Source organism: Enhydra lutris, unplaced genomic scaffold (genome assembly GCF_002288905.1).
Source record: "Enhydra lutris kenyoni isolate GAN:26980312 unplaced genomic scaffold, ASM228890v2 scaffoldscaffold41, whole genome shotgun sequence".
Lineage (NCBI taxonomy): Eukaryota > Metazoa > Chordata > Mammalia > Carnivora > Mustelidae > Enhydra > Enhydra lutris.
The window spans coordinates 13,101,685-13,127,961 of record NW_019154125.1 but is presented as its reverse complement, the minus strand read 5'-3'; the positions used below and the strand labels follow the sequence as shown (position 1 = coordinate 13,127,961).

At 38.2% G+C, this 26,277-nt stretch overlaps 1 pseudogene; it reads right to left on the bottom strand.

Moving 5' to 3' along the window:
• On the bottom strand, positions 1-23,564 carry LOC111155404 (annotated as a pseudogene).
• Positions 23,565-26,277: the final 2,713 nt, after the last annotated feature.

Here is a 26,277-nt window from a genome sequence, read left to right as displayed (position 1 = left end):
CTATTTAGAGTCTTCTGGAATTCCAAGATTTTTTTAAAATCAGTTTTATTTTCTTCAAGTTCTCTTTTGGCCCAAGATTTTATTGCAAATACATTATCACGCCATCTGTCAGCCGCTTCTTTGGTTACTTTATTTGCTTGGCCTATTTCCTCTATAACTTCCAGGTCACATTCTTTGTATTTTTCTACTTCTGCCTTTAGGTGTTCCCTTTGGTCTCAAAGTTGAAAAAACTCTTTTGCTAGTATGGTTAGTTCATGTCAACTAATTTTAGTTTCTGCTTTTTGGTAGGTCTGCATGCTTTTGGCTTCTCTCGTGTAACTGAGATTCCAGAACCTCCTACCTACATTTCCTCACATGAAGAATTTTACTTGGAAAAGCCCAACAATCAGAGGTTCCAGTCCTTTCTCAGCTAACCACAGCAACATCGACTAAGCTTGGAAGGACTTCTTTTACTGACAGAGCAGTAATGTCTTTCTTTTGGGGAAAAATCTTCTCCATGTCTTTAATTGAAGTACTTTTTTTATCTCAAAAAATATTTCCATCATGCAGGCTTTCTTTTCTTCTGCCCTTAGTCCTTTTCCTTTGACAGGATTTAACCTATCATGGCATGCAAGTAAGAGTGCGGTGTTTCCCAAATAAAGCGACTAACTCCTTATTAACCAGGGGCGGAAGCACAGAAGGGCATGGGTTCCCGCCCTTTAGTGAGAAACCACTGGATATTCACAGAAATCATCTAATTAGCATAAAGTGAAGAATTGTTAAGTTACTTTTGAGGTTGTGAGCAATTCGGAAATGTGCACATATTACAATACATAAAACCACTTCTTTGTCAAAGATCAAGAGAATCTTTAGGGATCTCCAGCGTCCCACAACGCCTGCTCACCAGCTGCCTGACACCTTCATTCCTGGGTCCTGATAAGGGGCTGCACTTTTGGTGGCCCTAATCTAGGAGCCTGGGGCACTGGTCCCAAGGTGCCTCTAGGTCGTTTTGAGGCTGTGCAATGCTCGGGTCGTGTTCTCGAAAGCTCAGCTTGTTCAACGGAACCTGCCCTGGAGGGTGTTGGGGAGACCTTGGGGTCAGAATGGAGGGAATTAGCGGGTCCCCACGCTCCCCTCCCGCAGCCCAGGGACACTGAAAAGGAAACGACACTAGGGTCCCATGAAATTTTCCTTTTTGGAGGAATTTGTTGGTTTGTGGTGAGAAAAAGAACTGCATTGGAATCATGTTCACCGTCTTTTCCCAAGCAAGTGGGGTCAGTATTCTCCCCCAGGCTGGGTGGGCACACAAGTGGGTTCCCAGCGCTGCTTGGGAACACCAAACCCATCGTGCTCATACCTCTGCCTTTTTGGGAGCTGCTCCCTCTGCTTGGAAAGCTATACTCAAGGTACTCGCAGAATTACCTCCTACAGACCAAAGCTCAAAGCGAGCATTTTCAGAGAAGGCCTCTCTGCACCTCCCCCACAGACCTTTATTTTCCAAGAAGAATAAAGCACCTGTTCTTACATCAGTCACACCTTTGTAATATTGCTACTACTTGAGTTACCACTTTGCAGGTAGCTTTCTAATTGTTGACAACCTTACTCCATTATCAGCCAGATCCCTTTCCATTTGCTTGCACAATGTCTGGTATATATCAAACTCTTAAAATGTTTTCAGTGCTTAAAAAGTCAAATATTATCTTAATTCTTTCCCCATGAAGTCATGGTAGAAAGAGAAGAAAATCATCACTTCTAAAGGATACTGTTAAAAACATAGAAGTTGATTTTATACTAAAAGAAGATTTTAAATATTTCACATTCTTTCCCATACTTTTTGGTGTTTCATTTGTTTTATGATTTTGAATGTTAAAGTGATATGAAGCAATCAGCCTAAAGAGATCGGAATTTTATATTGACAAAATGACATAATAAGATTCAGTTTAATGAATATGTAACATCTACTGGATCTAAAACTCTAATCATTGGGGATGGGGATAGAGATGGCTGTTGAATGTAAGGTGGCACTCTGGTTAAAATTTGATTTCGAGGGATTTTGAGATTATGATGAGTGGAATTTTTATCCTTCCAGTTAACAATTTAAAATTTCCAGCTGCTGTAGAATTGGAAGAAATGGCAACTTGTTCATCCCTCTGCTTCTTTTTCTTGAATTTGTCCCTTAGCCATCTAGGCATAAAGCAAGTTCTTAGAGCCAGCTGTCCAGTAAGAGGACATATCAGAATCTGTGTTCCAGTGATAATAGAAATATTTGTGTCTGATGAAGCCAGGGAAACTATATTGCGGATTCTGCTGTCTTTTATGGGTGCAAATGTTTCTGGTTTCATAGGTGTGATGTTTATTTAATTCTGAATAACTTAAATTTTGCAAAATGTGGTGTTGACTTATTGCACCAAGGGAAATAGAACAGAGGAAATGGAGACAAGTCTTCTCCTAGGGCTCCCAGGGTTCTTGGATTTAAAATTAGACTTGCTGGTGAGTTTTCTTTTTCTCTTTCTTTCTTTTTTTTCTTTCTTTCTTTTCTTTTTTTTTTTTTTTTAAATGTACCCTCTGAAAATAGAAGTGGTATTTTAAGTCTTTTCAAAAATATGTACTCCATATATAAAGTCTATGAGATTCCTGCATAAATGATCTCAAAACATACTGTCTACATTCTAGTGTTTAAAAAATTGTATAATGTATTAAAACATCACTTTGTGTACCATCTATGAATGTTCCCCTACCTATCAAAGTGGTATTCTTTTTTTTTCTTTTAAAGATTTTATTTATTCATTTGACAGAGAGAGAGATCACAAGTAGTCAGAGAGACAGGCAGAGAGAGAGGGGGAAGTAGACTCCCCACCGAGCAGAGAGCCCGACACGGGGCTCAATCCCAGGACCCCAAGATCATGACCTGAGCCGAAGGCAGAGTCCCAACCCACTGAGCCACCTGGGCACCCCTCTTTTCCTTTTTAATTATGAAAAAAATAAATGTCTGCTCTAACATCTCTAGTAACATGAAAGCATATGGAAAAAATATATATTATATATACTTTTTAACTTCTTTCTCCCCTCTCATTCCAGAGCTCTAGAAGCCACCTCTATTTTCCGTCAGGTGTACATCTTCCTAAAATCCTTACTATGTGTATTATTTTCCTAGGACTTCCATAACAAATACCACAGAGAGGGGGAATTAAACAACAATTTATTGTCTTACAGTTATGGAGGCTAGATGTCCAAGATCAAACAGTTGGCAGGGCCAGTTTCTCTGGAAGCCTCACTCCTTGGCTTGCAGATGGCCGATTTCTTGCTGTGTCCTCATACAATCTTTTCTCCCCCGGGTCTCTTTGTGTGTCCAAATTTCCTCTTCTTATAAGAACACAAGTCAGATTGGATTAGGGCCCACACTAACAGGCTCATTTTACCTTAATTGCCTCTTAAAAGGCTCTATCTCCAAACACAGTCAAATTCTGATGTATGGTAGTTAAGATTTCCACATTTGAATTTTTTTTTTGGCGGGGGGAGCAATTCAGTCCATAACCCTATGTATGGATGCAGTATCTATTTCTAGCTTAGGAAGGAGTACAGTACGTATATTTTCTTGTGATTTTTCACTTAACAGTATAACAAGATCATTCCATGTTGATAGTTGTTCTCTTCATAGACTACAAATTTCCCTGGTATAGATAATCCATAACATTTAACTATCACATTGTCAGTGGATATTTAGCTTGCTCCCAGTTAGTTGCTATCATATACACTTCAGTATTGGATATCTTTGTAAAGGCATCTTTTTTTTTTTCACATGTGTGATTAGTTCTTTAGGGATAGATTGATAGGATTGGAAATTATGGGTCAAAGTGTAGACCAATTATATGTTTTAAAATATTTGGGGCACCTGGGTGGCTCAGTGGGTTAAGCCTCTGCCTTTGGCTCAGGTCATGGTCTCAGGGTCCTGGGATCGAGCCCCACATCATGCGCTCTGCTCAGCAGGGAGCCTGCTTCCCCCTCTCTCTCTGCCTGCCTCTCTGCCTACTTGTGATCTCTCTCTCTGTCAAATTAATAAATAAAATCTTAAAAAAAAATAAAATAAAATATTGCAAATCGTGGTCCCAAGAGGTCCAATTTATATTCACGAGAACTTGAGAGTGACTGTCAATCTCAACACTCACCAACTTTGAATATTATCAATATTTTTTAAAATTTTATATATATGATGGACAAACTTACTGTTTTAATATGAATTTCTTTTATAACTGAAAAAGTTGAACATCTTTTAATATGTTCCATATGTAATTTTGTAATCTTGTGAAATGTCCTTTTATATCAGATGTCCATTTTTCTATTGGATTGTTGGTCTTTTTCTCATTTATAGTAGTTCTTCATATGTGATGACTATCCTTCATTTGTTAATCGATTTTAAAATACTTCTTTCAGATATAACTTGTGTTTTATTTTGTTTGTGGGTTATTTTGACCTAAAGAGGTTTTACGTTTTTATGTGATCAATTCTTGTACATGTTTTCCTTTTAAAAGTTTGTGTAGTTTTTCTGAATGCCATTTCTATTAATAAGCAATGGCACTTTTCCTATATTTTCTTTGGTATGAATTAATTAAATGTATTTATTTATTTATTTAATCACAGAAGTCCTTGTTTTAAACTATACAAAAGCACTTAGTGAAATATGAAGGTCTATTTTACTTTTCCGTCTCTTACCTATACACTCACCTCTACTTTCCCTACCTGGACAACCAGCATTTATTGCTTAGTATTTAGCATCCTAGCTCCTTCACTATGAACTTATATATATCTATATCTCTCATTCATAAAAAAATAAGTAAGATCAAGATTTATGTCTGCTTATTTCACTTACTTTTTCCATGCAGCAGTGTGTCTCCAAAACTTTAAATGTCAGGACAAATAAGTCTACCTTATTTTTTTTAGTGTCTTGGAAACTTTAAATGTCAGTACAAATAAATGTACCTTACTCTTGTGGCTGAATGTGTTACAACATACTTAATTTAACTACTTCTACAGTGATAAACGTGCAGTCCTTTTCAAATTGTTTTGCCATTATCACAATTTCAGAAAGTAGAATGTTAGTTTTGGTTATTAATGTTTAGATTTTAGTCTAGCTGTTATTTATGTTTTTAGAAAACATGAGATAAGACTGCTATATATATATATATATATATATATTTAATATTTTATTTATTTATTTATTTGACAGAAAACACAAGCAAGGCAGAGTAGCAGGAAGAGGGAAAGGAAGAAGCATACTCCCCTCTGAACAGAGAGCGTGACATGGGGCTCAATTCCAGGACCCTGGGATCATTACCTGAGCCAAAGGTAGACGCTTTATAGACTGAGCCACCCAGGAACCCCTGCTAGTCAGCCGTCTTTTCTTTATCCATTTGAAATGCTACTTCATTGTGTTTTAACAATATTATGCCTAATTCTGCTTCTTGAATCACTTTTACCATTTTCCTATTGCTATTCCAAGACAACACAGTTTTAATTATTGAATAATTACACAATGTTTGGTTGTCTGCTGCAGCAAGTTAATCTATATTACAATTTTCCCCCTATGAGTGTTTAGGTAGTTCTTTCCACTTGATTTTCTTAATGAGCTAGAAAAAGCTTGTCAAAATATGCATTTTTTGGAGGCTCTGCTTTAGATTGATTGATTTGGCAAATATTGACTTTTTTTTTTTTTAAGATTTTATTTATTTGTCAGAGAGAGAGAGTACACACAAGCAGGCAGAGAGGCAGGCAGAGAGAGAGGAGGAAGCAGGCTCCCTGCCGAGCAAGGACCCGGACTGGATCCCAGGACCCCAGGGTCATGACCTGAGCTGAAGGCAGCAGCTTAACCAACTGAACCACCCAGGCGTCCCGGCAAGTATTGACTGTTTTAAAGTATTGAAACTCTTAGAGTAACAATGGTTATGTCTTTATTTTTTGTGGTTTTCTGTTCTGTTCTTCAATAAACGTTTCTTTATAATGTAATTGCATGTTTGTTTGTTTTTTTTTTAAATACATTCCTAGGTGCAGTATTGTTTTTGTATTGTAAGTGGGATTCTTTCTTACTACATTTTATGATTGGTTATTGCAGTTATATAGGAACATTATTGTTTTCTTTGGTTGTTTATCTTGCATCTCATTAAGAACTAACCCTGTCCTTAAGTGTTTACAATTGTAATGCCAACAAAAGCCAATAGTTAAATTAGAACATAAGGATAATTAAAGGCACAATTATGTGTTTTATTTAATTAATTTATTTTTTAAAAAGATTTTATTTATTTATTTGACAGAGATCACAAATAGGCAGAGAGGCAGGCAGAGGGAGAGGAGGAAGCAGGCCCCCCCGCTGAGCGGAGAGCCCGATATGGGGCTCCATCCCAGGACCCTGGATCATGACCTGAGCTGAAGGCAGAGGCTTAACCTACTGAGCCACCCAGGTACCCCCAGTTGGGTGTTTTAATATGTAAATTACTTTCAGAGCTCTCAAAGTTTCAAGAAAGTTTATCATGGTCATACAAGGCTTATCGCAGGCGCAACTTGATCCAGTCTTTCAAGAAGATGCATCTGGGGGCGCCTGGGTGGCTTAGTGGGTTAAGCCTCTGCCTTCGGCTCAGGTCATGATCTCAGAGTCCTGGGATGGAGCCCCGCATCAGGCTTTCTGCTCGTTGGGGAGCCTCATTCCCCCACCCCCGCCCCCCTGCCTGCCTCTCTGCCTACTTGTGATCTCTGTCTGTCAAGTAAATAAATAAAATATTTAAAAAAAAAAGATCCAGCTGTCTAATCAATGGGTTATAGTGAAATGGCAGAGAAACGAGACTGAATATGATACATACTTAAAAAATGATTAGCATTTCTTGACAGATCAGAGGATGAAGTCTAAAACCAAGCAATAACAATGAACCAAAAGAAAAGGTGGGGGTTATTATGGAAGCTCCTCAAAGCTCCTCAAAGTGAGTATTTAGGATTTAACTCAATAAATAAAGGGCATCAGTTTGGAGTCAGAGAAGGGACATTCAGGACATAGGAGTTGTATAATTTTTTTGGCCTACTGGATGGAATTTCGAATCAAGGTAGCCCAGTAAAAGACTATTTCAGTAATGTAGTATCACAGAGAAAAGGGCCTAAAACAATGCGGTAAATAAGTCATTTCCAAAGAAGACACAAATAGGGTTTAAAAAGGTTGAATAAGAAAGAAAAGCACAATATTTACAAATTTTTATCTTAGTAGAATGGAATAACAGTGATATGATTACCAGAAGTGAGTGGGAAGCTGTTCTAATGAAAGACAAACAAATTGTGTATTAGAATATGTTTAAATAAATTTTGAAATAGAAAAACATGTTTGGTATGAAACAGAATCTTGGTGATTTGTGCACTGAAATAATTCTTCAGCATAGCACACTTCTGTTCTTCGAGCAACTCACCATTTCCCAATCTATTTTTGGTTCATGATGTAGTAAGATTTAATCTTTCTGGGGTTCCTTTTGATGTGGTTAAAGGTGTTCTGTTTTTGCTTTTGTTTTAGCCAAAATTATGAAACCAGTGAGAAATGATTAATTGGAATGGGTTTACAGAAAATATGACTTTCTAAAAAGTACAGCTCTGTTCACGTTGAGCCCTTTGTAAAGGGTATTTTGATGTTCCATAAAGGGTAAAGACATTAGATTTCTTTTTAAACTTAAAGGTCACATGTATGGGAGATAGGAGGGAAAATGAGCAATGCTTTCAAGAACACTGAAAAGGAATTATTTCTGTTGATGTATAGTACAGATTTTTGAACCATAGAAAGTCACAAAATGCAATTTATGACATTTCTATATATAATAATTTGTTTATATAATCAATAAACAATTATTGACTATTAAATATTACAAGCAATAGGAACATTTCAGTTTCATAAAAATATGCCCAAGAAATCTCAAAAGTAAGTGGGACATATTTGGTTAACAAAAATAAATTTCTGGAATTCCAGAGTGCAGCACATTATAAGGGCCAACCAGAAAATAGCATTTCAAGGATACAGAAATTTCTAGTAGGAACTCAATTTATTTGATAGTTAATTCTAAGTACCTATTGACAAAAATAGTTTAAAAATATAGAAAGGTTGGATTGAAAGCTGCCATCAGGTTTTTGGACTTTTTGTTTTATGTGCAGTTCTACCAGTTTTAACACATATAGATTCATGTAGCCACTACCACAAGCAATATATAGACTAATTCTATCACTAAAAGAGTCCCTCATGCTACCCCTTTGTCATCATTTCCTTCCTAGACCACTAATCATTGGCAACAATTTATCTGTCCTCTGTCACTATGGTTTTGTGTTTGTGAGAATATGCATGTTACAGTATATAGTACAGTTACAGTATGTTAACTTTTGAGACTGGCTTCTTTCACACAGCATAATGTCTTTAAGATTCATCCAGGTTGTTGTGTATATTCATAGTTCATTTCTTTTCATTGCTGCAGTGTTGTTTCATTGTATTTAGACCTCCTTGTTTATCCATTCCTCCACTGAAGGACATTTGGATTGTTTTCAGTTTTGGGCAATTATGGAAAGAACAGCTATAAACATTTATTTGAAGATATTCATGTGAGTATAATTTCTTAAAGATTATATTTATTTATTTTATATTAGAGAGAGAGAGAGAGAGAGAGAGAGTGCGGGGGAGGGGAAGATGCAGAGGGAGAGAGAAAATCTCAAGCAGACTCGGTGCTGAGTGTAAGCCACACAGGTGGCTGGATTTCACAACCCTTTGATCATGACATGAGCCAAAAGCAAGAGTCAGTCCGGTAACCAACTGAGGCACACAGGGCCCATTTGTGAATATAAATTTTGATTACTACAAGGCAAATACCTAGGAGTGGGATTATTGGGTCATATGGTAAAATGTAGGTTTAATTTATTAGGAAACCACTACATTATTTTTTATAGTGGCTGTGAGATTTTGCATTACCACCAGCAATGTAGGAGAGTTTCAGTTGTTTCCCATCCTTTTAGCTTTTGGTATGGGCACTCATTTTAGTTATTTTAACTGGTGTGAATCTTACTGTGGCTCTAATTCTCATTTCGCTCAAGGTTAATAATGTTGAACATCTTTTCTGCAGGCTTATTTGTCATCTTTATATCCCCTTTGGTGAAGTGTACATGTAAGTTTTTATCTGTTTTCAAATTTGGTTGTTTTCTTAATATAGAGATAGGATTTTTTTTTTTTTTTTTTTGGTATAGTATGAACACAAGTTGTTTGTACAAGCCAACATTTTCTCCTGGTGCATAAGTTGCCTTTTCAATCTCTTAACAATGTCCTCAGTTCAAATGATTTTAACCTCTTAACAATGTCTTCAGTTCAAAACTTTAATATTATTTAATCAATAGAACTTTTTTATTTTATGGACTGTACTTTTAGTATCATGTGTACTCTAGGTCAAAAAGATTTCCTCCATTTTTTTGGTAAAACTTTATATTTTATGTTTTATATAAACATTAAGTCTACAACCCTTTTTGAGCTGATTTATCTATAAGCTGTGACATTTAGTTCAAGTTTTACATTTTTTTTCCCAAGAATTGGTTCATGTATCTAAGTTGTTGAATTTATATGTGTGGACTTATCAAAACATTCTCTCCTCCTCCCAGTAAGGTCTGTGGAGTCCCTCTCACTTCTCACCTGCCTCTCTCCCATCTCTCCTCCCATTCCCTCCCAACTCTCCTCCCATCTCTCTTCTGACCCCCCTCACACTCCGTTTCGTGTCCCCTTCCACACCCTTTCACCTTCTCTCCTCCACCTTTTATTCTTGATATTGATACTTGTGTCTTTCCTTTTTTTTTTTTTTTGTCTTGTTTGAGGTTTACCAAATTTATGATTGTTTCAAAGAATAGTTCTTGGTTTCATTTATTATCTTGTTTTGGTTTTCCATTTTATTGGTTTCTGCTCTTTAAAAAAAAAAAAACTTCTTCTTCTTGTTTCTTTGCTTCTTTTCCCTACTGTCTTAATGTAGAAATATAGACTATTGGTCTGAGACTTTTCTTTTTCTAGTTCAAGCACATAATGCTCTAACTCTCCCTCTAAGCATTGCTTAACTCTATCCCATAAATGTTTATGTGCTATACTTTTATGTTTGTTCAGTCCAGAATGTTTACTAATATCCTTTGCGATCTTTGACCCACAAATTATTCAGAAGTGTGCTAATTTACAAGTGTTTGGAGATTTTTCTGTTATCTTGCTATTGATTTGTAGTTTAACTCCATTATTGTCAAATAACATTCTTTGTATAATTTTAATTGTTTTAAATTTGTTAGAGTTTGTTTAAAATGTAAGATGCAGTCTATTCTGTTGAATGTTTCATGTGTACTGGAAAGAACATATTTTTCCAGTTAGGTGCAATGTTCTATACATACCAGTTACATTCAGATGACTGAATGTCCAGTTCTTTTTTTAACCATTCTGCATCCATTTTCTCTCTACTTGTTCTATTACCAAGAGAGTGTTAAAGTTTACAACTATAATTGTGAATTTCTCTATTTCTTTCAGTTCTATTTTTTTCATTATGGTAAAATATGCATAAGGTTTATCATTTTGACCATTTTTAGATGTACAATTTAGTGGCATTAAGTACTTTGACATTGTGTGCAAATATCTCCACTATCTATTTCCAAAACTTTTTCATCATCCCAAATGGAAACTCTAAACAATAACTTCCCATTCTTTCCTCTCCCTAACCCTTGTAACCTCTATTCTACTTTCTCTCTCCATGATTTTCCCATTATAGGTACCCCCTAGAAGAAAAATCACAAAATATATGTCCTCGTCTTTGTTTTGGGCTGCCTTGAGCTTAGGCCAGGGCACAGTGGAGGAAAAATGGGACACTCATTACTGGTTTGCAGTAGAAGGGTCAGGGTGGATGTGCGTATTCTGTATAATCTAGAACTAGAAACTTTTCCTTTCCATGTGATTGTTTTACCCCAGCTTGTTTAGAAAACCATATGATGGAAAAGGTTTTCAAGAAAACATTTATAAATTAAAAACTAAATTTGTTCTTAAAACACTTTTATCTATATAGGTGATGTATTAATAATTCTCCTTACAATAATTAATTAACATAGTTAAATCTAAAAGTTTCCTTTAATCAAAGTGTCTTGTCTCAGGGGTTTTATTCCCCCCCTTTCCTGGAGGTTACTGCTCTAAACAGTACCCCACCCCCAACGCTATGTCTTAGAGGTCTGGCCATATTTATCCCTATGAAGGGATTCACTGTATTTTATGGTTTTTATTTACCTCAGTTTATTGGGACATCCTCCTGTTCAGATACCTAGATTTTTAAAATAAAGAACAGGGGCACCTGGGTGGCTCAGTGGGTTAAAGCCTCTGCCTTTGGCTCAGGTCATGATCCCAGGGTCCTGGGATCGAGCCCCGCATTGGGCTCTCTGCTCAGCGGGGAGCCTGCTTCCTCCTCTCTCTCTGCCTGCCTCTCTGCCTACTTGTGATCTCTGTCTGTCAAATAAATAAATAAAATCTTTAAAATAAAATAAAGAACATATTTGCTTAGAAAGAATATTAGCATCTGTGTTATAAATGATCCTTGCAGCCTCATGTAATCTGGTCCTCTGAGTTTTCATGGTGTTTGCTGAAATTCTTAATTTGATTGCTAAAAGCTCACATTTTTTTGTTTCTCAGTATCAAACCATAGCCTTAACACTTTTAAGCCAAGTGTCAAGTCTCTTTGCTCAAAAGCAATGTGCTAAATTGAATGCCAATGGAAATCAATCACCTTTAATTGAATTCCAATAGCTTTCCCAAGAGTATAATTACAATAATTGGCTCAATCCACAGCCACAAAAACTCAATCCAGAATAATGTAGCTTCCCCATAATGCTATAATAGGATTTGATTTCTGTACAAACTGGATTTTTGCCAGAGTATAAATCCTCATCTAACATCATTATTTATTTATTTGTCATAACATTTTCCTCTGCGTCTTGGATTGTTGAGAATTGCATTTTACTTGAATTACAATGTTGATGCTCTCTAGAAATCCATAAATGGAGTACCCAGTACGTATAGAGTTTTGATGGCACATGGTGGCTTGAATCATGAGGTCATCTCTAAGCCTTTCTGCGAAGTCCATTGAATTGACAATAAAGGAATAGAAAAGAGACAACCCACAAGAAGAAAGAAAAGACAAGAGGCAAATAACACACCTGAGAAGTCAAAAATATTTGGAAGAGCAAATGAAGGAATGGTAACTACATTGCAGCTGAGAGCCACAAAGGAGGAGTGTATGGACAGGAAAAAAGCGTGGGCTTATTATGTCACAGAATCCCTGAAGATTTTGAGAGATGTGAATATAGTGGGAGAGCAGGCAAGATTTTTTTTTTTTTTAACTTGAGAAAATTTATTGGAATGATACCAGGAGCTTGCAGATTGACTCTGAACAAGAATGGACAGGAATGGGGGTGCCTGGGTGGCTCAGTTGCTTAAGCATCCACCTTCAATTTAGGTCACAACCCCAGGGTCCTGGGATTGAGCCTCAGGTCAGGTTCCTTGCTCACAGAGGAGCCTCTCTCTCTGCCCTTCCCCCTGCTCGTGTTCTCTTGCTCTACCTCTCAAATATATAAATAAAATCTTTTTTTAAAAAAAGAATGGACAGGAATGAACGGAGGCATCTCCAGAGAGCTGGAAAATAGGACTTACAGAAAATCTTTTATAGCAGAAAAGTGTGGCCAGAATGCCACCACCACATTCAATCATGAAAATGCCTCTCTATATCATGCACCCTCAAGTACAGGGCATGTGATTGGCTGTTTAACTCATGTCTCTCCTCCCTGGATGTACTAGGGAGGGAAGAAGGAAGGTAGCTATTCTGCTTCCATAGTGGGAAACGGGCACCTGATTTGCTTTGCCATGCAGGTGACAAGTGGATAAGTAATTTCCCAAAAGAAAATCATTAAGCTGCTCAAAGTGATGTTAATTAGGATGATGCCAGCTGCTCATCTTTTAAATGAGCATGACCCTTCCCCACTTAAGTCTCTTTCTTAAACTCATGAAGACAGACTCCTGTCTTCTCCCATTCCTCCTCCCCTACAGAACACTGTGGGTTCATTCTCCAGAAATATTGAATGAGGGAGGCTCTAGACAAGGACACCAAACACTGCTGAGGGGCAGTGAGGTGCAGTACTAAAAGTTGAGAAGGGAAAGCTTAAATGTTAAATAAGAAATATTCTCCAGCCCTCTCTCCTGCTCTTCTAGAGCATCAGCAACCAGGTTAATACTCTATGAGCATGAGATTGGACAATGGCTTTCTGGAGAAAATCAGTGTCACCCCAAAATGCTTCATAGATTCTGACAATTGGGGATCTCCCACTTAAGTGACAAGTTATTCTAAATGAGGCTTGGGAATTAATGTGTATGCCCAAATACTTAGACACTCCAACAATCTTTATTAGTGCCTGCTCCTAAATATCAAAAACCACAAAGAATTCCATTTGAGGAAAATCACCAACATGAAAGAAGAGAACCTCCAATACAAACATCAAGAAAAAGCAATGTCTGCAATGCAGGAGCAGAGGAAAACTTCAAAAAAAAAACATATAATGTGCTCTGGGAGATTAAATATTGAATGCATAATAAAGAACAGGGGTATGAACAGAAGAAGGAGTTCTTAAAACAATTAAATGTGATAGAGGTGCCTGGGTGATCAGTCGTTAAGTGTCTGCCTTCAGCTCAGGTCATGGTTCTAGGGTCCTGGGATTGAGCCCTGCATCAGGCTCCCTGCTCAGTGGTGAACCTGCTTCTCCCTCTTCCTCTCCCCCTCCTTACCACTTGTGCTCTCTCTCTCTTTCAAATAAATATAATCTTTAAAAAAATAAAGGAAATCAACAAGTAAGTCAAACTGGGGACCTGGGTGTGAGTAGGAGTCCTGAACCCAGAAAAATTGAGTTTCTCTACCCTTTTCTCCTTGACTTCCAGCTGCTCTGGGATCTGGGCTTCGTGTGCTTGGCCAGACAGCATCCCTCACTGCGCCAGTTCAGCATGCAGAGCGGGTCAAGGAAGTCATTTATACTTGATTTAGACATACTTGGCTCTGTGGAGTAAGTAGGAGATTATGGGAAACATACAGAAGAAGATATCTATAAAGGGTGAGAGCAGAGAAGGAGATGCTTGGACACAAGGAGATGGAAGTAGTACTTAACTATGAATTCATAATATAGCTTCAAGGGATGCCTGAGTGGTTCAGTGCGTTAAGCCTCTGCCTTCAGCTCAGGTCATAATCTCAGGGTCCTGGGATTGAGTCCCGCATTGGGCTGTCTGCTGGGCGGGGAGCCTGCTTCCCTTTTCTCTCTGCCTGTCTCTCTGCCTACTTGTGATCTCTCTCTCTGTGTCAAATAAATAAATAAATAAAATATTTTAAAAAAAGAATACAACTTCAAATGGCTATTCTACTTATCATCACACTAGCCTTTTGGCTATTGACAAATACAACCATAACACTGGAGGAAATTTCAACATTCACTGCTACCTAAGTAGGGCTAGTAAGTAGTCAAGGAATAGCACTTATGTTCACAGGAAAGTGGTGGGAGTAGTGTGCTTGTGTGCATGTGTACACCCAGGGGAATGAACAAGGAAGCAACAAAGCAGAATCACACTGAAGAGAAGCATGGCAGGTTTTTGTTCCCAGATCTGAATTTGGGGAGTAAGTATAGCATCTAGGAGGAAGCCTTCAAGACCAGAGAGGCCCTATAGTTCCTCTGCTTCTTTGGAGAGGCTGAATCCCTAGCAGTCCAGCTGCCTTCTTTCTCCATTCCTGCCTCACTGGTGGGCAAGAGCTGTGGAAGAAACACTCAGTCAACCCAAGTGGAGCCACTAAAAATTGTCCTCCTATATTTGATGAACCTTCAATGCATTGTTTCCCTATTCGGCATTCTGTCTTGCAGCTTCATAAGGGCTATTTTAGATTTCCTACATTCTCTGATACCACCTTTTTTTCTTAGTATTGGGAAATACGTCCACTTTCTAGTTTATGAAGAAAAGTAGAAACATAAGCTTTTATTTTCCCAAAGCTTCTATTGCCATCTGTGTATTGGTGATTCTAAGTCTCTAACTCTATCCTAAATGTGTCTCCTGAACCTGAGTTCTGTAGATGCTTCGAGCTCAACTGAACTTATTTTCCTTGCCACCGCTTGTGATCAGCATCCTATACATAGTACTCAAACTAGGATCCTAGGGAGGGATCATTTTTAATATCTCTCTGTCTTTTAAACCATGTTCCCTCCCCTTCACTGCCATATATCCCATTGGACCAATCACCAGGTATAATCAGTTCTGCTTTCTTACTATTTCTCTTCGGCTATTCTGTCCCCTGGATGACTCTGCCCAAGTCTCTCCCAGGCTGCCTCTACAGGGCTTTTACTAAAGTAGAATTCTGTTCCCTTTTTGGTCTTATGTAGATTCTGGATTTGACTCTTCTATTGCACTCAAGAAAGTCCAAAGTCCCATAACTTTAGTGTTCAGGGATATTGTGGTCCAACACTGCTCACCTCACCAGAAACCTCTTTTGTCACTTCCTCCCTATACTTATGTCTTGCTAGAGGATATATAATTCAGAGCTTATGAATTCCCTGGAATAGTTACAAAGTCCTGGGGTCCGGATTCTGGATTAGTACATGGGTTTCAGGGCTCAGGAAGCTTCATTGCAACAAACAAGGAGACTCAAGTGGAGGTGGCTTATGGACCCCACATGGAGAAATTCTGCTGATCAGGCTGAATGCAGTGGTTTTTCTCAAAGCTTCATGCTGTTAACCTCTAGCATTTCCATGTGCTGCATTTACTACCTGAATATTCTTTCCATTTTTCATCTTCTGCTTTCCTTACCTCCATCCCTACATGGCTCTTTATCCCTCCCTTCTATGATGCAGCTTACACATGGGGTCTACTGGGAAACCCTCACACTCCTTCAAAGCTGAGTAGGTAAACTCCCTTTCTTTGTACATGCTGAGGAATTTATTTTGCTATCACTCCCTGTTCCCTGTTTTTTCCTGGATGAGCTGATGAGTTTCTTATGGGCTTGCATTTGATTGGTGAATCTTTCAAACCTGGAATTTTCAAAAGAATGACAGTATTGTACTAGGGCCACCAAGTAAGTCCTGTCCCCTGACAGCATGAGGCTGGAATTGATTTTGTTTTTTTCTTTGATTTTATTTTTTAGTAATCTTTACACTCAACGTGGGGCTCAAACTCATGACCTGGAGATCAAGAGTTGCATGCTCTACCAACTGAGCCATCTAGGTGTCCCTCAAAATTAACTAACTTTCAGTAATACATTTCAAAGGAAAATAATTAACTTCACTTAAGTAGATGATGAGTTTCTTTGTAAATATATTTAAAAATTGAAGTCTTATTTTCCCATGGTAATAAGTAGAGATGAAAAGAAGATCCTTAATCATTTAGGGTGCTTTGTGTGTTTGTCTGCAGGTTTCCATTGGAAAAGGGGAACACTTCTAAGAATAGCTATGGCCATTGGCAATAGCATAAAAAAGATAATTAGCTTTTGAGCTGTCAGGCAAAAATACTGGTAAATTAAAAAGCCTAATGCATCACTGTAAGCAAACCAAATTTAGTTCAATAATTATAATGGCATGGGCTGAGCTGTCACCCATGTTTTTAGATGTCCAGGGTAGAAGTAATTTTCCTTCAAGCTTAATTTTGAATTGTTTAAAAAATTTTATTCCCCCTGCAAAACAGGAAACAATTGTGTGACTCACTTCCAACATTCTTGTATCTATTATCAACATATATCACATACTCCTACCTGGCAGTGTGTCATATCTGTGTAATCAATGATGATCTTAGATCATGTCAATTGAGGTGTTATAAGGAGTCTGGTAATCTCCCCTAGGATGTGTGCAGCTTATTGCTTTGTGCATGTTACTGTTAGGTGGGAGAAAATCTTAAATGTGTCATAGATTGGATTTTAATGAGAAAAATAAAATCAAAGAAAAGGGAGTAACTGAACACACCATCAGGATTTTATGGGGAACATTCCATGGTCTCATTTGATTTTGTTTACTGCACCAAATGCACCACATCTCAGGCATATTTTGTTCAACCATAATTTGTGAAGTATGTTTTTTTTTAAAGATTTTATTTATTCATTTGATAGACAGAAATCACAAGTAGACAGAAAGACAGGCAGAGAGAGAGAGGAAGGGAAGACTCCCTGCCGAGCAGAGAGCCTGATGCGGGGCTCGATCCCAGGACCCTGGGATCATGACCTGAGCCGAAGGCAGAGGCTTTAACCCACTGAGCCACCCAGGAGCCCCTGTGAAGTATGTTTTAATGCATGGCTTTATCGTGGTAACGTCTTCCAAAGCATTCTTTTTTTAAATTTCTCTTATATAATCATTGGCACTTAACACTTTCCTCTGTAGTCTTTACAGGTACACTATATTTTTGTGGGGTTTTTCTGTAGTTTTTTTTTTTTTTTTTCCTGTGCAGGAAGTATTTACCATTATATTTGATAGCTCCATCATGCCATTAGAAAAATATATGCACAGTACATGAGTTTGTTCATAGGCTGCTTATCACTAATCAGTACCCATACTAGACCCAGAAAGGCTGACAAGCAAATTCCTAAGTAGGATGCCTTTCATTTGTCCTTAAGGCGCTGTGTTTCCACATTTAGTTACCCTATTTCTTCTTTGTGTCCTATGGACCTGCGTCCCAATGCCAAAGTCAGTGGTCCTAAGCCTGTAACCTGAAACTGGGTTTTCCTCTTGGGGGAGGTCTAGCCAAAAGAGTGGGAAAAGGAAGGGTTTTACTTGTAACAAGTAAGGAAAACAGTGGGGATATTTCTCAAAGCAGTTCTTGCCACCTCCACAACAACAAAATCAGAGAGGCTTTAGGCTTAGGGTGCATGCATTTTCATGAAAGGGATTGGCAAAGGAGATTTCCATGTAGAATTGGGACCAAAGTCATCCTAAGCCAATAGAATCCAGGTCCTGGTTGATTGAGGTCATAAGGCAGCAAGGGTCAGCATCAATAGTTCTCTGGATCCTGTTAATCCAGAGTTTGAGTGCTCAGAGGGGTTTAAATCCTGCAAAAAAGGACTGAAGAATGTGAGATGGGTCAATCTTTACTTTAGAAATAGTTTTACCATTGTTTTATTGTCTCTGATATGGTCAGGCTATTTTCTGTTCTGTTAGTAGAGATTATTAGTTTTTGCCTTCTTTTTATTTCCTTAAAATATATAACCGTTGTGGTCTATTTTTCTGCAATTTGAACATATCCCAGGCAGTTCTGCAAAAAATGTGCTTGGGCAAGTAGTGCTGGTCAGGCATAGATCACAAAATTGCTGGGGAAACCTAAAACGATGTCTTTTATGTTAAAAAAGCTATGTCTCATCTTTCTTTTTCCAGGACCCCTAACTTATCTGCCTACATGCCCATCACCATGGCAACCCTCCTGGAACTGCTCTCTCCCTCACCAACACATCCCCTTTCTTCAACAAGAAGGTGCAAGAAAAGGTATTTGTAGTTTCAGCTCATACGATACTGCTTCACTCTTCTGTAACTGTTCTGCTTCATGAAATCCAGGACAGGGTGTTGTTGGTCACTCACTGGGAGGAGTCTACTCTATTTCTTCATGTTTTAAAAAAAGAGGGCTAAGCAAACCAGGCAAATGATCATTCAGCTTCTTTGGTAAAATAACTGTTCACACAGGGATAGTTCCACAAATGGAAGATGATTAAAATTCTCATAAAATTGTATCAACTCTCTCTAACCTTCAAATTAGCTTACCTACATTTTGGCACAGATATCTCAATCTAGGGACCAGAAAGAACCCTGGATGTAGTTACCTAGCAACTAGCTTTAAATTATAATGAAGTTAAGTAAGTTTGCCCAGGAACCAAACCATATCAGGGACAGATACCTGGCCAAGATTAACCAAAATCCATTTACTTGAAAAGTCACACAAGTCAAGGTTGCTTTCTTAGGTATAAACAAATATAATGCTTCAAAGAAGATAAACTATGTTGATGTTTTGAGCTTTTACTATGTTTGGAACTCTTTCTGTGATTGTGTGTGTGTGTTTTTTCTTTCCTCATCATGTTTCATCTGCCTGTCCTCACCTCTCTGTCCTCCCTCTTCACACCATCCAACCAACCACTGAGTCTTGCCAGCTGTCCCTGCCAAAACCCGTAACATCAGGCTGCTCTTCCATGCTTGCCCCCACCCCCCGCCCCGCTCCAGTTTATGTTATCATCATTTCTCATTTACCACACTCTGTATCTTTAGAAACCAGTCCACAGAGATGAAGTGCAAACTTCTGTAATTAATTTGGCTTAGACTTTTCTGTTCCTCTTTCTAATCCTCCATGGCACTGGAACTTCTTGTAAAACATAGTTCTTAGATTCTTAAGGTTTATCATTAAGATAGTTGTGCAACAGGATCCATTAATATAGTCAGAATCCTGTGTGTTCCCTCTGTGACCTGCAGCTTGCCTTTTCCTTAGGTCATTCTCAGCACCAGCAGGGGCAATTGTTCTTTGTGAGAGACTGTGAGGGAATATGGCCATTTGATAACTTCTCAAGATGTAAAATTGGAGTCCTTTTTATTTGCTTATTTTCTTTGCTCTGCTAACGGAGGGACCTAGTGTTCTTACCAGAAGTAATGTTGACGGGGTGCCTGGGTGGCTCAGATGGTTAAGCATCTGCCTTCAACTCAGGTCATGATCTCCAGGTCCTGGGAACAAGGCTCATGGGCTCCCTGCTCAGCAGGGAGTCTGCTTCTCCCTCTCTTTCTGCATTTCCCCCTGCTTGTGCTCTCTCTCTGTCTCTCAAATGAATAAATAAAATATTTTTAAAAAGAGAACTAATGTTGACTTCTCAATCATAAGAAAGCTTCGGAATATTGAAATAACATATACCAAAAAGTTAAAGGTAGTTCGTTCTGATGATTAGAATTACAGTGTATTCCATACTTTTCTTTCATATGTATTTTCTTTTTCTTTCTTTCTTTTTTTTAAAGATTTTATTTATTTATTTGATAGAGAGAGAGAGAGATCACAAGTAGGCAGAGAGGCAGGCAGAGGGAGAGGGGGAAGCAGGCTCCCTGCTGAGCAGAGAGCCTGATGCGGGGCTCTATCCCAGGACCCTGAGATCATGACCTGAGCCGAAGGCAGAGGCTTAACCCACTGAGCCACCCAGGTGCCCCTGTATTTTCTTTTTAGTTCAAAAAGGCCACATAGTATTTTTGATAAAGAGTAGCCATTTTTCCAAACAAGATATATGACTGGCCAACTGATACATGAAAACATGCTTATCATCACTAGTCATTAGGGAAATGCAAATTAAAACCACAAGGAAATATCACCTCATACCTGCTGGAATGGCCATCACCAAGAACATAAGAGATAGAAAATGTTGGCATGGATGTAAGAAAAGAAAACCAGTGTGCACTGTTAGTGGTATTATAAATTAGTGCAACCACTGTGTGAAACAGTATGGAATTCCTCAAAAAGTTAAAAATAGAAATATCATATGATCTAGCAATTCCATTAAGGGAAGATAGCCAAAGGAAATAAAAACACTAACTCAGAAACATATTTACACACCCCCTATGTTATGCTATGTTCATAGCAACATTATTTACAATAACCGAGACATGGAAATGCCCATTGATGGATGACTGGATAAAGAACTTGTGGCATGTATGTACAGTGGAATATTATTCAGCCATAAAAGCTAGTAAGTCTTAACCATTTCTGACAACATGGATGGACCTGGAGGGCATTATTGTTAAGTGAAATAAGTCAGAGAAAGACAACTACTGTATGATCTCACTTTTAGGTGGAATCTAAAACAAAACACCACCAAACTCATAGAAAAAGAGCTCAGATTCATAGTTATCAGAGACAAGGTGTTGAGGAAGGGGGAATTGGAAGAAGGTGGTCAAAAGGTGCAAATTTCCAGTTACAGGATAAATAAGTACTAAGGACATAATGTACAACATGACAACTATAGCTAACACTGCTATGTGGTATACAGGAAAGTTGGTAAGAGAGTAGATCCTAAGAGCTCTCATCACAAGGAGAATTTTTCTTTTTCTTTTTATTGTGTCTACATGAGATGATTGATGTAATTACACCTATTGTGGTCATCATTTCACATTATATCTAAATCAAATTATCATGATGAACACCTTAAACCTTACACAGTAATATCTGCCCATTATTTCTGGAAAAAAAGGGAAAAAGATGTTAGAAAATAAGTTTTTTTTAAGCTTTTACTTTCAAGTAATTTCAAATGTGCAAAAAGATGAAAGTAAGAAGAGTACAAAGAATTTCTGTATACTTTTGACATTCTCTCACTCTCTCTCTACATGCACACACACACACACACACACACACACACACATTATTTCATGTATTTCTGAACCATTTGAAAGTAAATTGCAGACATCATACCTCATTGCTCTAAAAACAAAGGTACTGTCCTGCATAACCGGATTATAACCATCCAAAGATATAACATTATCATCCAATGCACAGAACTCATTCAAATATTGAGTTGACCCAATCACCATTTCTATTCAGGAACAAGTTTCAGTCTAGGATTTCATGTTTCACTTAGCTATTATAACATTTTATTCTCCTTCATCCTAGAGTGGTTCCTCACATTTTCTTTGTTTTTTTTTTTGTTTGTTTGTTTGTTTGTTTTTTGTTTGTTTTTGTTGTTGTGACTTTGGCATTTTTGAAGAATACAGGCCAGTTGTTGTCTTTCATTTCAATTTAGTCTGATGATTTTTTATGATTACATTCAGTTGATGCATTTTGGGAACAAACACCACAGAAGGTGTGTTTATAGGCTCATGCTTAGCCAGTCATTTCTTCTTTGTATGTGACCCCAGATATTTCTGAGATGCAAGCAGTGATTTTGTGGGTAATTCCACAACTGGTCAGTTTCCGTTTTCTTCTCTCCCGTGCTTGTACTCTAAGTCAGGGGGGAGAAGGAAGGAAAGTGTGGGGCAAAGAAACTGGGAAGTTGGGTTAGGGAGGGATGGAATCAAGGGTGGGGTTACAGGTGAGGCCAGATTTGCAGTTCAGCTCGTGGAAACAAAAGTGACACAAATGGGAAGTGAAAGCAGCCTCACCCATGAAGGTCCTGAATTAGAGTTAGGGTTAAGCTCATCAACATCATGCATTGCTTGGTAGTAGGCATTAGTTTTTATTAATTTTGATGGTCAAAAGTTAATTCACCCTCCTGGTCTGGCATCCACTTCTTCACCAATGCCTCTCTTGTAACACTATAATATCCCTCACCACTTTGGTAATCAGAGGGTCCTCTATGCATCAACAGCCTGGCATTCTGTGGTATATATGCAGAAACTCAGCCAAATCAAGACTGGCTAAATCAGAATTTCCATTTTAACAAGCTTCTCAGGTGACTCATATACACATTCAACTTTGAGAAGCACTGTACTGGAGAACAAAAAGTCTGCATTATTTCATTAATTCATTCCAAAATATCTGAGCACTTACATCATGTGTTGGGCAATGTGGGAGACCAGGGAAGGAGTTTGTTTTGTCACTCTTTTTCTAGTCTTGGACTGAATGTATTTGCATTTTATACTCTTTTTTAAACTCTAAAACAGATATTCTTAACTTCAAATATTCTAATTCAATCTTTCTAGTGTGGTACCAGCATTACTATTTCCTAAATTCTCCCCTGGCGATCTTAATGTGTAGCTAGGGCTGGGTCAATACCATCATTTTCACACATGGAAAATTTGTAGGAATTGAATGTATAAACATGTAGCAATCTTGGGAATAAAGAACTTCCAGTAATATAGCCTTCTAATCCTTGAACTTCAGGATTATATCTTCCTCTCTAGTTTGTTCCCATGTCTGTACAGATGTCATGACCAAGAAATACAACCTCACGAAATCCCAATTTCACATGGTTCACTTTCCAGCCATTACCTCCTATCTTCAGCTCACTGTTTGTGGTATCTGGGCTCCAGGAGTCCCATAACTCCTCTAGAGCTTATCTATCCATCCTGCCATATTTTCACTTCCTGTCTTATCCAACTTATATTTAGTGGCCCAACACCATAATTCCTTCTTTCCCTATACCCCTCACTCCCTTGCCCCTCAATTATTTCTTACCATATACTTGTCAAATCCCAAACCTGGTGGAATGAGACTTTCTCTCTGTTCACACCTGAACCCATGCAGTACAATGTAAATATAAAACAAACAAATGCAAATTCCCAGATCACATTGACCTGCTGGTTGATCTCACTTTAAGTTCAATGGACCCTCCACACTGTCCAAAAATCCTACCCCATTTCCCTAGTCCAGTAACATGCCACATGGTTATGGTATCTTAGCCTTTTCTCCCAAACCTCCGTTCCCACTCTCAGCAATGGCTTCCCCCCAGAGAGACTGTGGGGGGAAAAGTAAGAAGGCCACCAAGCTCCTCCTACAATGCCACCTTGCCTGCTGTGTTTGCGCACAGTTACCTGTCTTCTTTGGCTGCTCCTGGAGGAGAAAAGTGCCCATTCTTAACCAAGACCATCCTTGCTCTTGCACTTTAGATCCCACTCCTTCCATTTGTGCAAACTCTTGAGCCACCAGTTCTCTTTCTCTCTCCTATACCACTAGTTTTTGCCTCATCATTTCTATCAACTTTCACACATGCTTTTTCATCCCATTGAAAACAAACTCTCTAGATCCAACCTCTCAGGCTGTTGCCCCCTTTCTTTGCCTCACTTCGCTCTCTTAATAAGGGACTGTCTATATGCACTGTATCCAGTTTTTCTTATGCCATTATTTATTGAACTCACTTTAAATTGCTCTTTTTATGAAAAAAATGATCTCCATGATGGTAAGTGCAATGATGTTCTCAAATCTCATTTTATTTTATTTAACAGCAGAATTTCAGGGATCACTCCACTTTATTGGAATATTTAATTTGTTTTCACTTCTAGGATGTCACTTTTTTGGTTTTGATCTTGCTCCTTCTCAGTCTCCTTTGCTGGCTCTCCTAGTTTCCTCTACTCTTTAATATTAAAACGTCCAAGAACTCAGTCTTTCACCCTCTTTTCCTCTCACTTTGCACCTGCTCCCCTGGTGTTCTCAACCAATCTCTTAGGTATAAAAGCTCAGCTAAGCCTTCCCTGGTGCCACTTCCCAGTGTGCTCCTTTCCAACATTCTCCATCAGTAACTCTGCTCTAGCCCACATGCAGGCACACTCCCTGCAAAGCCTCCTTACTTGTGGTTTGTCCTCTTGGTATCTTCTTTCCCAAATTTCTTTGTGGCTTGTTCCCAACCCCCTCCCAGATTTTGCTTACATGCTGGGCCCTCCTGGATCTTCCTCTTTCCATTTGTCAGTGCTCTATTCTTTTCATTTATTAATTTTACTTTGTACTTACACTGTACCCTTTAATTCACTTATTTACTTTTTAGCTTGTAATCTGTATGTACCAACTGAAGTTAGAATTTAAGTTCCACAAAGACAGAATTTTTTTTTGTTTTTCCTGATAACCAATAAGTATTTGTAAAATGAATAAATCCTACAACAGATCTCTAGATACAATATCTATTCCTGCTTACACACTAGAAACTTAAACAAACCAGAATTTAGTTTCCTAACATATCCTTCCCTCTCTCTCTGTCTCCTCCCTAATTTGTCTTCCCAGCTCCCTGCTATATTCCATTCTTTTACATTTTACAGATTGCAAAATGACTTCAAAGAATTGGGTTAGGTAGATTCTCTAAAGTCTCAATGCTAATAATACATGGCAGAACTAGAGTTGGTTCCCTTTTTGAGTACAGAATCCAACCCTCTGTATTTTCAGGCATTCCCAAACACTGTTCCATAAATTGAATTTAGACTTTCCTTGAGAAATTTGTCTCCTAACTGTCAAGGTGATGATGAGAACTCTTGGTTTGTTCATCTCCTGCTAAGTGTTGCTTATTCTTGGGTTCTTTGGAGGGTGATCCAAATACAGCAAAGTCTGATGATAAACCATTCTGTCACTGAATGTTGACATGATGAACAATATCTGAAGCTCATTGTCTACCATCAAGTGCTGAGGGTGGCCAATGAGGAACTCTGACACCTGGATGTGGATTTAAGTAGGCAGCTGCATAGGGCACCAATGCGAATGTGGACAAGGGTATAACTGTTGAGAAAGTCTTCTTCCAGATATCTAAGAAGATGGTGTGTAATACGGGGTATGAACAGTCTGAGTAAGAGGGAGGAAACTTAGTAGGGGCCCCTGGTGAGTACAACTCCAGGCCTAGGTCCTCGTAGAGATTTGGCTATAAATGCACAGAGATATTTCTGTGCATTTATAGCCATAGCTCCCCTCTAGTGACATCCAAACTATTTATTCTCCTAGCAATCAGGCGATTTATACAAACTAGACTTTATTATTTTTTTTGAATACTTGGTATAAATCATTTTGTCACCTTCAAAAGCTAATCTTTTAGCTTTATCATAGAAAACTCTACATTTCACTTATTGAAAAAAGCAAAGAGAAGTATGTTAGGTCCTTTAAAGATAATTCTAACTGTTATAAATCATTGCAAAATTGTACAAATAATTTTATATTTTTTATCACCAACTTGTTAAAGTTTCCCTTTGGTGATGACTATCATGTGAAGGCAGCATTGTTAAAAGCTCTTGATTAGAGGTTGCATATAGTTATTTCAAGTAAAAATCTGTTGGTAAACTATGACCCAGCAATTGCACTACTGGGTATTTATCCCAAAGATACAAATGTGATCTGAGGGGGCATCTGAACCCCAATATTTATAGCAGCAATGTCCACAATAGCCAAACTATGAAAAGAGTTCAAATATCCATCAACAGATGAATGGATAAAGAAGATGTGGTACATACACAAAATGGAATATTACACAGCTTTGAAAAATTAAAACTTGCCATTTGCTGTGACATGGATGGAACTAGAGGGTATTATGCTAAGCAAAATAAGTCAATCAGAGAAAGAAAATTAACATATGATCTCACTCACTGATGCAGAATTTAAGAAACAAGGCAAAAGATCATAGGGGAAGAGAGGAAAAAATGAAGCAAGATGAAACTAGAGAGGGAGACAAACCATTAAGAGACTCTTAATCTCAAGAAACAAACTGAGGGTTACTGAAGAGGAGGTGGGTGGAGGGATGGGGTAACTGGGTGATGGACATTGGGGAGGGTGTGTGTTTCGGTGCATGCTGTGTGTTGTGTAAGAATAATGAATCACAGACCTGTGCCCCTGAA